Consider the following 12,816-nt stretch of genomic DNA (forward strand, 5'->3'; position numbering starts at 1 on the left):
AATCTAAATGTTTTTTTTGTCATTGCTAATGGGCTGAACAACCACTGAGTGTGTTTTGTTAGTGCTGATGTCAGTGTATCCCAGTCAGAGTCTAAACAAATAAAGATGAAAATTAATTCTAGTGGAAAACAGATGACAGAAAAAAGACAGCAGTGCATAAGACAAGAATATATGAAATGTGTTAAAGCCTTAGTTTCTCAAGGAATCTCAAAGCCCTGGTTTGAATCTTTCAGTTTATTTGTATAGTCCCAAATCACAATAAAATCACCTGATGGCAACCTTAATCTCAACAAACAATCTTTGGGAACATCTTTCAAAGAAGCTTTAAGCTTTTCAAACTGGACCAGTCAGGTGGTAAGAACCTTCATCACAACATATAGTTGACAAAGATTTATATTAACAAAAAATCACATTACCACAACACCTCAAGACATTTCTGTGTCAAGCATCACACGCCTGTGTGTAAAATATGAGACATCCTTTAGAGGATATGAAATTCCTATAAAAGTGTAACAGTTTTATCCTCTGCAGATATATTTATAGTTTTGTTAATAAAAAAATACTCAATAGTCACAATAAAACACATTTCAAGAGCAGTTTCTGATTCTTCCAACTAAGTCTTGACTTGTACATGAAAGAGTGCCCAGAAAAATAAGGCGAACTGGTGACCACGATGCTGTTTTTAATGGTTTTTATGAGGAAGAGCGCGTATTCTAGGGGTGAGAAATGAATCCAGGATCATAATAGACAGCAGTATAATCCAACACCCAGAGCTGACAGCATGAATGAACAGTTACATGGCGGGTCCAATGTTCCATAAAATCAATCATCCATCTCTATCCACTTTTCGTCTTTCCTGCTTTACCCCTCCCTTCCTGTTATTTGCTGTATCATATGTTCCACCATATGCTCTGGGGAGAGAGAATATACGCAAACTTTCATCTGCAAGTGACATGCTGTCATTGCTGTTTGGGTGGAGGTAGAAGTGGGGAATCAAAGTGACAGAAAGATGGAGAGTCAGTGAAAATGAAATGAAATGTAGTCTGAGGTGCCACCTCATTTTAGATGCAGAGCAGAGGCAGAAATACAGTGAGGTCTTTGTGGGAAGGTCAATTTAAGGTTGAATTTTTCTTTAAATTTGCAATTGAGTTACTACTTGTTACACACTTTCTTTAATTGGAAATCGGTTTTTTTGGACAAAATTCATTTCTGCAAGTTGAATTATTCCTGGTGGTTTTAGGTACTGGTAGGAGGGTGCTGTGGTCTCTGGAAAGAGTTGGGCTTTGCAGTGTTGCGGTCACACATTTTGACAACACTATAGGCAAAAATGAGCTCAAGCAAATCCATGAGGAGAAAATCAAAGCCAGCAGGACGATGAAGAAAAGACAGCAAAGAGCACAGGCGAGATGAGCACATCCCAATAATTACCCGAGCCGCCTGTCATGACCTACCAAGCCCACTATATCTCTGGAGGAAAGTTAATTCACAGTCATGATCATGAGCCTGAATGGGAACTACAACCAGGCACCAGCAGCAGGGAAGGGAGCTCATGGTTGCATGGAGACCGTCTGTAGTTCCATCTGTAACAGACAGCAATGGTGACAACCCCGCAAACATCATGAAAGATTTTTGTGCTGAAAAACTATAAACTATTTTCAACAAAGGTAAAACAAATTTCTTGGAGGGTTGGGAAGATTTGTATCACGATTAAATGAACACTTCAACTAAAACATAAACATTTATTCCCAGTAAAAAGACTGCTCTAAGAGAGCTGAAGATCAGTTTGTACGCACATGCTTATACGTTTGCATCAGGACTACAGCTGTTTCTGGTTGTGCTCGCTTCATATAATCCTCAAATGTCTGCAATGCTTTTTTTCACTTCATGTGAAAACAGCTTACGTATAAATATTTCATCATTAGGATTATTACATGAAATTGCAGGAGACCAGTATTAGGAAAGTTACAGGATAAGGTCGAGTAGGAGACGAAGAAAGATGAGAAAACTATGATGAGTTAGTGGATGTTTATCACGTGATGCCTGCAGATTGCCTCAGCTTTAATTGATGTAGTCAAAAATGACCAACTCTCTTTCAAAGAAAGAAAGTTTTGACAGGCATTTAAATATTTTTTAGAGAAGTTTTCATATCTCACAAATGTGAATGCATTTCAAGCTGTATAATCAATTCAGCATAATTCAAAATATGTATAAAGTAAACAAGAGTCTTCCTGTTTCCTCCACACATAGATTTGTTTTTGCATGTGAGCCTGGATTTTTTTTTTCTTTCTGACACATGGGACAGCTTAATGCTGATTTATGCCATTTTCTCCACAGTAGTCAAGAGAAAGTTTTCCCACCCCAGAAAAATAGTGCCATAAGTAAATAAAGATTAGTGTTATGTGAAGATTTTGTAATAGCTATCTGCTGTCAGATGTGGACACAGATTCAAGTGAGTGTCAAATTTAACAGAGAGGAAATCTCCCAAACCAAAAGAAAACGGAAGTTCGTTTTCAACAGGTGAATTTTAGACAAATTCTTCATCTTCTAGAGAAATGCACTTTTATGAGGTGATGCCTGAATTATTCAAATTATTCAAATGGCATTTTGACTTGTCAAATTCACAATGGGTCTGTAGTAAGTAATGCAGATGTTACATGTAGTTTGTGACAAATAGTATTTTTGCTCTATCGATGAAAAGTCTCAGACCATTTAAATTATAGTCATGAAACAAATGCAAACACATACAGCAAAAATCACACTTCATTAAAGGCGTTTCTTCCATTAAAATGGCTTTGGTTTTCTTTTTGGCAAAACTTTCAGTCAAGAAAGAATTTAGTTGTAACTCAAGTGGTTCTGGCAGATGAGGTTTAAAAAGGAAGAGGAGGAATCAAGTGACAATGAAAGTGACATGAGATTGACATACTGTAAAAAATGTTGCTTTTAGGAAATACGATCATATAAAACCAATCCCATATATATTCCTCATACATTGTGAAATCAAAGAATTTGTGAAAATCAAAGCTTGAAATCAGAAATTGACCCATTTTAGTGACACAAAGCAAGAACACAAAACTGTAATTTGCAGCCCTCTACAGAAACGTTGACTCACCAGTGTTAACATCGAGTCAGTAACATGGCCTCTGAATAACACCGTCAGTTTCTTCACAAAAGAAAAATCTCAACAGCAATCAATTTGTTTTAGCTACAAACCATCAAAATGCTGCCTCTCCACCCTCTTGTCACAGCCTAACAATCAACTATTGATAAGATTTATAGGGTGAATGGGAGAGCAAAGAGCAGAATACGTCTCTCTAGAAAACCGTTGCCAACATGGACCCATATTTCAAGCAGTCTTTCAAAACACACATCACGGTTTCAACCCACATGTCATGATCTCAGCCTACGCATCATGGTACAAATGATAATGCAGCCTGCTGCCAGTGAAGATATACTGCAGTTTATTTTGATGCTGTCAGTACATGTTTGTTAAATTCCTCTAATCACACAGCACTGAGGTGAACAAATCTGTGCTGTGTAAATGCAATGACTGACTTTGGCTGCTCTTGTAACTCTGAATCCAGAGAATATCAAATCCATGCTGAAGACACACACACACACACACACACACACACACACACACACACACACACACACACACACACACACACACACACACAGAGGACAAGCTGTGCCTAAAGCAACACTAGTGGCTCCAACCTCAGTCTTCAAAAGCCGCCCCAGCCTTCTGTTGTCATTCCATAAGTCATTCACCACAAATTAAATTTTCTGTGTCAGTGATTTATACTGTGAAGAAAAAGGCATAAAAATAAAGATCTCTGTCTCAGCCCAAGCATTCTACTAGTCTCTAGTCTTCTTAACTTTTTTTTTTTCTAAGAAATTATCATTGCTGAACATCCAGAGTTGGATTAGTAGCATTCTGTCGATCAACATTTGTATTTTAGGAGAAAAGGCAATTTAAATGAAAAGTCTGTTTACAGCCTGGGTTTTTGTTATTTGTTTGTTACTTTATTTCAATTTATGTCATTTATGAAATATGCTTTATAGCTGAGTCCAATAAGGGCAGTCATCAATAACATTAAAATCCAGAAAGAAGCTGTAGTAATTCTGCATTAAGCTATTTTTCAAGGCAGCATTTCCAAACAGTAGCATTTAAATTTAGTTATTACATTACAGGGGGGGCAGCATGGTGGATGAGTGGTTAGCACTGTTGCCTTACAGCAAGAAGGTTCCTGGTTTGAAACCCATCAGGGACCTTTCTGTGTGGAGTCTGCATGTTCTCCCTGTGCTTGTGTGGGTTTTCTCCAGGTCCTCTGGTTTCCTCCCACAGTCCAAAAACATGTATGTCAGGTTGATTGGTGACTCTAAATTGCCCATAGGAGTGAGTGTGAGTGTGTGAGGTTGTGTGTCTCTATGTGGCCCTGTGATGGACTGGGGACCTGTCCAGGGTGGACCCCTGCCTTTCACCCAGAGAGAGCTGGGATAGGCTCCAGCAGATCCCTGGGACCCTGGTTAGGACTAAGGGGGTACAGATGATGGATGGATGGACATTATAGGGGGCAGGATACTTTCTGCTGCAAACAATTTTAAACGTTAGTCATAAAGCAGGTGCTTTTTGCATCTGAACTTTGTAGGTTGATTGTGAGTATTACCATAAAGTGTAATTACTGAAAAATTCACTGATTCACTGCTATAGCTTCAAAATCTCTTATCTTTTAATTCTTTGATAAAACAGATCTTAGATGTAAGCTCAGAGGCGATCTAAGGTCATCTTCTAGTAACTTTGTGCGTTTAACATTTTATGTGCGTGTTCAAGTGTATGTGTGTGTATTTCTGTGTGTGTGTGAGACACTCATGTTGAAATCAGCCATTCAGTCACCCTCCAAAACTCAGCGTGAGACAAACAGCCTACCCTGCCAAGACACTGATGCAGAAGGCCGAGAAGCTTTTAAACTGCAACCAAACCACTTTCACAAAGTGTTCAAGAGAGCGAGGGGAATTCTGCAAAACAGTGATTCGTCCACAGTGACATTAAAAAACGATTAAAGGTTTTCCATCATGTTGTTTTCTGTTGATCCCATCAAACTGTTTGTAGGCTGTGTTTAATAAACTGTTAAAATGACCAAAATGACTAATTGGCTGCATCAAATAACCAAAAGAATCAGTATAATGAATAGATTCCATGTGCTAAACAGTATACAGCATACAGTATGGATGTATTTATGTATGTAGATTTGTATATAGGCATGTATGTATGCATAAACATACATGCCTACACAAGACAATCTAACCCCAGGCAGAAAGACAAGACAAAGTTTATTCTTTTAAGCACCTTGTCCGACAACCGACGAGGTGCTTAGCACCTAAATCTGTCTGTGTCTCAGGCAGCCTGTTCTGTCTCGTAGGCTACTAGAAGTACAAAACTTCAACTAAACCTACAAGTGAGACTGCATCTACAGTCATGTTCATAAATCTTAAATGAAAATGGAGAATTTAGTAAGTCACACTGCAGAAACTGCTGTTTTCCAAAGTAATAATGTGGCTAATGGACAGCTAAGAAATCGTTTGGTGCTCGTCTCCAGACATTAGTTTGAAAACACAATACAGTTTGTAAACCTGCTTGTAATAGAAACATTTTTAATGGGGTACTTTTGTCTGCATTTGTTGAATACTATGGTATTTCAGACACACACACACACACACACACACACACACACACACACACACACACAGGGTTAAGTCCATTCTTGGTAACTGGAAGTCTTTTTAATATTAGAGTGCGACCACAGGTCTGGATGAGGTATACTATAAAAACAGTGGTGACATCCAAAGCTGCAAGGTGGAGTCGTGAGAAATGATGAGGGCTGTAGAGGTGGTTTTCTCAACACCCATCTGACTCATATTATTTAATATCACCAGCTACTTGCACACGACAATTTGTGGCTTACAGCTCCATATCTAAGCCAGTGTTTCACTGAGAGTGAGATAAAGATGTTTGCGCAAGGGCTCTTCAATGGAAACAGTGTCTTAAATCCTAAGGGGCTATATTATGAAGGGTTGGAAATATCAGGGAGATCAGAAATCAATTAAAAGATTTCAAAATTTCTTATGAGGATAAATGTAGCAGTGTCTGAGTGTGTTTATGGTATTACATGGCATTGCCACACTGTTTATTGTCAAGGAGGATATTAAGGATTGTCTGATGTGTTTGATTTCTTACTGGAATAGGTTCTCATCTTGGCAGCACTTCCAAAATTGATTTTCCTCAATATAATTGAGGATTTTGTTGTATTATACAACTAATTTTAGCTAGACTAGCTCACCATGGACTGTATTTGTCAAAACATTTCCTGAAATACTGATTTTAAGTCAGTTATGCTAAGACCGGTGAAAACAAAGCCAGTGATTTCAGTGCCAAGTCTAGTAGCTCCAAGATAATAATGAAGGCAGTTTACTTTATCATTCATCGCCACACGTGCTCTTTCACTTCTAGACAGTGGTTATCTTCTGCTCTGAATGTCTGTCTCCAGTATATTTATCTGTCTGTCTACCTGAATGTCTGCTTGCTTTCCGGTGCGTGTCTGTCTGCCACAAACGTGCATTAATCTGATAACCACAATAAAATTGTGTGACACTGGCTCCTCACACACTACTTTCTAAAAATCTATGGCGTTTTTAAACTGAAAAGAAATTTTCTTTGTGTCCATTTATAGTATTAAGGGAAGCTCAAACTTTCCCTGGGGACTTTCTCCAGGAAGCTGCGGCTTGAACGATGCAAATGACAGCAAATCAGGCCTCACATCTTACCAGCTTGCCAAAATGATCAGCCTCATACATTCAACACACACACACACACACACACACACACAACCACACACACAGGCACATATTTACTGTTTTTGGGCACACAGCGACATCAGCTTCACGTCTTAAATAAGCAACCAAACGATATAAAGCATCAAACCCTCATGGAAACGTAATAGAAGTGAGAAAATCTAACACTTGTACCTTTAGAATTTGTGTATTACAGTGTTTAGTAAAGATGGCAGTAGTAGCATATGCAATGGCCTGCAAATATAATTGCATAACACTTATTTTCTCTAGACATGGCCATGCACGAGTATACTTCTATTTCTGCTGCTGCTGCTGTTTATAATTTTCCTCGAGTGTAAATGTTTTGTCCAGAGGGTAAAACTATCCAGAAACTTGGTTTGATCAAATGCCACGGAGACAAATACTGATGAGAAATACAGACAGTAAAGTGGATATAAACGTTAAACAAACAAAGTTTGTTTTGTGGCTTTGACAGATTTTCTTTAAATAGCTGGACGAGTTGTTGGAAGAAAGTCGATATCTTAAAAATTGGAAAATAATCTACATCCAGTAAAGTGTTTCAGCAGTTTATATAGTCTGGTGTGAGTGCTTTATTTTTTAAATTTCATAACAAGGGCAGACAGCTTCTGCCATTTTTCTCTTCCTTTATTTGAATAGCTTGTTAACATTTTACAACTATGAGAACAAAACTGACATTTGAGTTTCTAAAGTCAGCTTGTTTGAAACAGTCTTATTCGATTTTATTGCATAAGCACAAACTAAAACAGAAATTATAAACTTTGAACTACTACATTTTGACTTAATTTACACTTACACTATAATAACCCTGATCTACATCAAAGCCGCGGTTTGCATTATAGTTGTTTTGTTGTGTGTGCATTTTTACAAGAATTGTACAAACTCATTTGTGGTAGGAAACAGCCCTCTAGGACATGTTGAACGCATGATAGGAAAGTGTAACTCCTCCGCTTTTATATGCAAAAAGAATTATTGCTCGATCTTATTTGGTTGCAATTCTACAGGCATTTAAAAATAGATATGCCAATGGGATCACGGGTGCTGCCTTCTGTTTAAAGGGGATAAACGGGTGAAACAATGGTACTGTAACGTCTTAAAACAACTTTGACTAAAGCTGGGACAAGTTTAAAGCAATAAAACGTTGAGGCTTGACAATAAAACTGTACATTTAGATTGGGCTGCTCATGGTTAAATAAAACAAACCTTTCCCTAAAAATGAAAACATCTCTCAGTGCAATACTTCCTGGAAAGACCGGTTATTGAACAACAGTGAGCAGGTCAAATGCAGATGTACACACCCATCCATCACCCCAACCACAATACCATCACTTTTCATCGCACTGTTTCCATATCAAACAAATGGCTGATTTTGTTGATTTTGTTCATGGGATGAGATATGCACCTTCAGTTTTCATGCAGGTACCATATATTTGCTTTTTAAAAGATGATTTCCTTAACTTTCAGAGTGCCAGATGTATTGTATTGAATAGATGATACAAAACCCTGGACAAACATAGTGTAGTTCAAAACCTGTGTCAATGTAGTGTCAGATGGAAATTTCAGCGATCTGTGGTCCAAGGTTGTTACCTGTGCTGTATATCTTAGTGTAATCAAAACCTAATGTAGATCTGTTTTTGATATCACTCTTCGCTGAAATTGTTGAACTTGGTCACATGGCAAGACTTTTGTTTGTCTAACTCTTCTCAAAATCACACAACCTGCATCGTGAAGTGGTCAAAGATCTACAGCCATAGCTTATTTTGGCAGTAGCTCCGCGTCTCCACTTATTTCAATAAGGCCACGATTACAAACCTTATCTCTTTTAACTCCATCTACAGATCAACTGTGGGTTTGAAAACCGTGAAATGAGATGAAGTCAGGTTTTGCTGTCAGCTAAACAAGAAACTGGCAACTAAAAACTGCTTAACTACTTGGCAGTAGCTTTCTGCCTCATTTTTAGATTTCTGACATAATTTCTACTGTCCATTATATTTTTGGATGGATCATAACATCCGAGCAATGTTGGAAATCAAGTATTTGGTGTGAATGAAAATAAAAAGCTAGAGAGAAGTTCAAAGGTGTTTCACCATCAGACAGGTAATCTTAATGAAGCATACTGGCAGCTTAAACATAATGACGCCATGTGGGTAGTATACCATTCCCCTTCATGTGACCTTTCATTTTGCACAGGGTTGAAGAGTGGGCTGGTGTAGTAAGTCTGAACAGTACTTCCTAGTCCTGTAGGTATCATGTGTTATTTGTCTCCAAAGAGGTGACGTGTTTTCACCGTGTTTCGTTCTCGTGTTCATGAGGCTTGATGTTAAACAGCAGCTCAGGAAGACACAAAGAATGGCAGATATTCTGCGGTTTCACACATTGTGTAATTTAGGTATTCGACACATGGAAGGCATGCTTTCCACTCTGCTTTCTTGCATTTCTAAAGAGTGTTTTTAACGATGTATAATTACAATGATATCATCCAAGTTTGGGACATGTGCTTTAAGTTTAAAAGGCACAAACATGGTTTTTTTTTATAACCCAGAAAGCTCTTTCATCTTTTCTTCTGGCCATGTAGCAGACTGCCAACAAGTCTATGGTGTACTCCTTCTCTCGTCCATTGTGTGCTACTGTATATAGGATCCATCTGCCTATGCCACATGACGCTGAATAGAACAAGGGCATTACAACATGCATCTGTCAATAGCCTGGCTTATTTCTGTGTGTTATATGTATTTTGTCCTCTGTCCTGGTCTGTTCTAGTAAGCCTATACCAAGGAAGTCGGTTGTATATTTATAAGTGGTAGCCTGTTGTATTATGGGCTACAAAAATGCCTGACTATAGAGAAGGAATCAAGATTTGGTTTGGACATATGTGCCCAGTGAAGTGGTTCACACTTGGCCCAGATGTTGTTGTTCCACTGGTATCGGCAACAACAAATAATCTGTGCATTTGCTTATTTTACCAATCTTTTGTGAAAGAGAAGCCTTTTCTTTGTTTTTTTTTTTGTTTTAAATCACAGTGAGTAAAAAGGGGAAATCATCCTGTGGGAGGAGTGTTTCATGGGAAAAGACAAAGAGATGAGTTTTCAGTCTGTGATGAAAGATGTGCAGTAAATGTGTTGTTCACCACACTGAAAGGGTCTTTCCACCACTGTTTGTTAGAGCAGGGCAGCATGTTAGGTTGGCCCAAGGCCTATATACGGGATCTTAGAAGACTTTTACCCTTGTGTTTAAGGTTTCACTAGAGTTTGGGTCCTGTATCGGCTTGGAATGCAATTTATTCAGATGTTTGGAAGCAGACGTGGCAGTTTTTGCCTCACAATATAATAATGCCCGATAAATCTATTTTATAGAAGAACATTTCTTACATTGCGTCAGTAAATACTTTAAAACCATCAATTAGTCGATCCTAAACACAATTTTCTCTAAAAGCTTTCTTTCCTTTTTTAACATCCAAGTCAAGCAGCAGCTTGTTGCATGTGGCAGGCCCCTAGTAACAAATTAGCATCATGATGAGTCATGAAAAACGCTATGACTGGCGTTAAGTAACTACAGTTCATGTGTCAGTACTATGCTAGCATATGCCTGTCAGTTAAAAATGTTGAATAACAGTTATTCAACTACTGATCAGCGCAACCACCTGTGCTTGTGACTGATTATGTTGTCAGCAGGTTAAGTACTGATTCCTGCTGAGAATCATTCAGTGATGGTGAAAATCATCTGACTCACTTTTACAGAAAAGTGAAATCATGAAAGCTTAGAGACACATCTCACAGCGTACGACTCCAGTTGTCACCGCTGTTGTTGTGTGCCTCACTGCTTTCCCAAGAAATGGCTTCGCCTGCGCCCAAATCCCCAGTAAATACCAGGAAACACACGCAGCACAGCCACTTCAACAGTTACTGGGCCAATTGTGACACTCATGCTCTACAGTAAATGAATGTGGTTCAGAACAGACATTAGGTAAATGTTTTGTTCACTCAAGTTGCTGTTTATGGATTTGTCATTGACACACGTAGGCAGTTTCTGCTTCTTCTGCTGTTTTATAATACAAATGGTACATCCAGTGCTGTAAATGCGCTTTTAATGCAGCAGATAAAACAGAGTTGATTTGTGGTGCGGTCACCACTATGGAGTCAACCCTCAATCCAGGAGTGTGAATCACGTTTTTAATTGGAGAACATAATCAAAACCACATGTAAACAATTAGCCTTCGGGGTTGCAGGGTTGTTCCAATGAAGAAGTCGGAATTTTCTGTTTTCCAGACCAAAAGCCGATGGTACACAGTGCACTGATATTTTCAGTCTAACCACAATCTGACATTAGGCTTTAAATAGAAATTTAAACACTCCCAGAAATATAAAGACTCTAGTGTTTTTAGCATCATTTAGCATCTTTAGCAGCTGTTTTTGGTTAAGAACGAAGAAGAACAGAGTCCAGAATAGAGCTGGACTGACTGGTGACATAGCAGAGAGAAGGACCCTGGACAGACTGCTCTCCATCCTGGACATCGGCCACCACCCTCCGCACAGCACATTCACCAGGCAGAGGAGTTTTCTGTCCTGCCCCACCACAGGACTGAAGAACAGTTTTGTCCCCCTGACCTTTAGACTGAACAACAGTTCTCTGGTAATGCAGGGAGGAAATACACAGAGAGAGGAGCGACTGCTTATCTTCATCTGTCTTAACTTGCTGTTACTGCACTTTTTACTGCATTTTTCACCCCAGTGATACAAGCACAAAACCTGCTTGTGTCCTGACCACCTACTCACAGGGATTGCTGTGCCTTACAGACAATGGTACTCTGTAGCACTGGGTTTAAACAGTCTTCACTACAATGTCTATTGCTTATAGTATAGCATAAGAGTACTGCGTTGTGATAATGTTGTATTTCTGTATGTTGCTATCCATCCATCAACCATCCATCATCCATCCATCCATCTTTCTATGTATGTATCAAGGTCCATCAGAATACAGCATTTCTCCCCCTTATTTTATTTATTTAGTTATTTTCGTACATAGTGATAAGTCAAACAATAAATATCCTCTTAAATGCATTAATGATGATAATAACTAATGCAGCCTGGTTCTTTTAAACTGTCACTGAGCCAACTAGTAGTTTTCTGCTAGCAATCCACAAAAGCCCGAGCCATAAAAGAGCTCTGTACCAGAACAGACAGCTCTAGGCATCAACAAACTCCTTTAGCAGGAACAACATGGACTTTGAAGCCTGGAGCACACAGAGGTAGAAGCCAAAAAAAAGTTTGTTACACTCCGTCACTGATATTGAGTGTGTGAGGCCTGAAACGTATCCAAGCCCGTTTGTTTGTGGTTTAAAATGTTTTTTTGAAGATAACCCAAAAGAAACAAACATCCCAACCAGCACCAACTGATTAACTACACCATGACTTGTCCAACTGTGTGACAGGCCTGTTTTGTGTCGTTTGAAACGCACAGCGTTTGCAACGTCTGAAATATGCTGCAATTTGTCTTTAAGCAGAAAAATGTGCTGTAAATTCCCATCCAATACTGGGTGTATTTGATTTGTCTGTAAATATAAATAATATTATAACAGGCCAAATAAAATAAAAACAACAAAGCACTTAATTCCTGCGGTCAAAATGGCTGCTTTTCAGATTGATGACTGGCCAACTCAGTCCCAGAGTGAGCAACAGTCCGTGTCTGATTAAGATGAATCTTCCTGTTTTTTTTTCCAAGTTATAGTCTCTCGATAACATGAGCCTCTCCCTGTTCTTCGAAGAGCAGAGCACACTAAGCGCCCTGAAGACTTATCTTACTAATGGACAGCCAAAGAAGTCTCAGGAAGTATGACTCTTAAATAAGGAAATCCCTCTGTGGCAAAAACATGTGGCTCTGACCACACTTTCTCCCTAACTTCCTATCCTCCTTTGTTCCTTGCTCTGTCACTGGGTTTTCTGTGTCTTC

General features: G+C 38.8%; 1 protein-coding gene across 1 annotated transcript in view; it reads right to left on the reverse strand.

Annotated features, from left to right (window-relative positions):
- The window catches only part of LOC113122213 (tumor necrosis factor receptor superfamily member 11B), a 69,645-nt gene that overhangs the window by 41,166 nt on the left and 15,663 nt on the right, over nucleotides 1-12,816 (reverse strand). The window lies entirely within an intron of this gene.

Source organism: Mastacembelus armatus, chromosome 16 (genome assembly GCF_900324485.2).
Source record: "Mastacembelus armatus chromosome 16, fMasArm1.2, whole genome shotgun sequence".
Classification (NCBI taxonomy): Eukaryota; Metazoa; Chordata; class Actinopteri; order Synbranchiformes; family Mastacembelidae; genus Mastacembelus; species Mastacembelus armatus.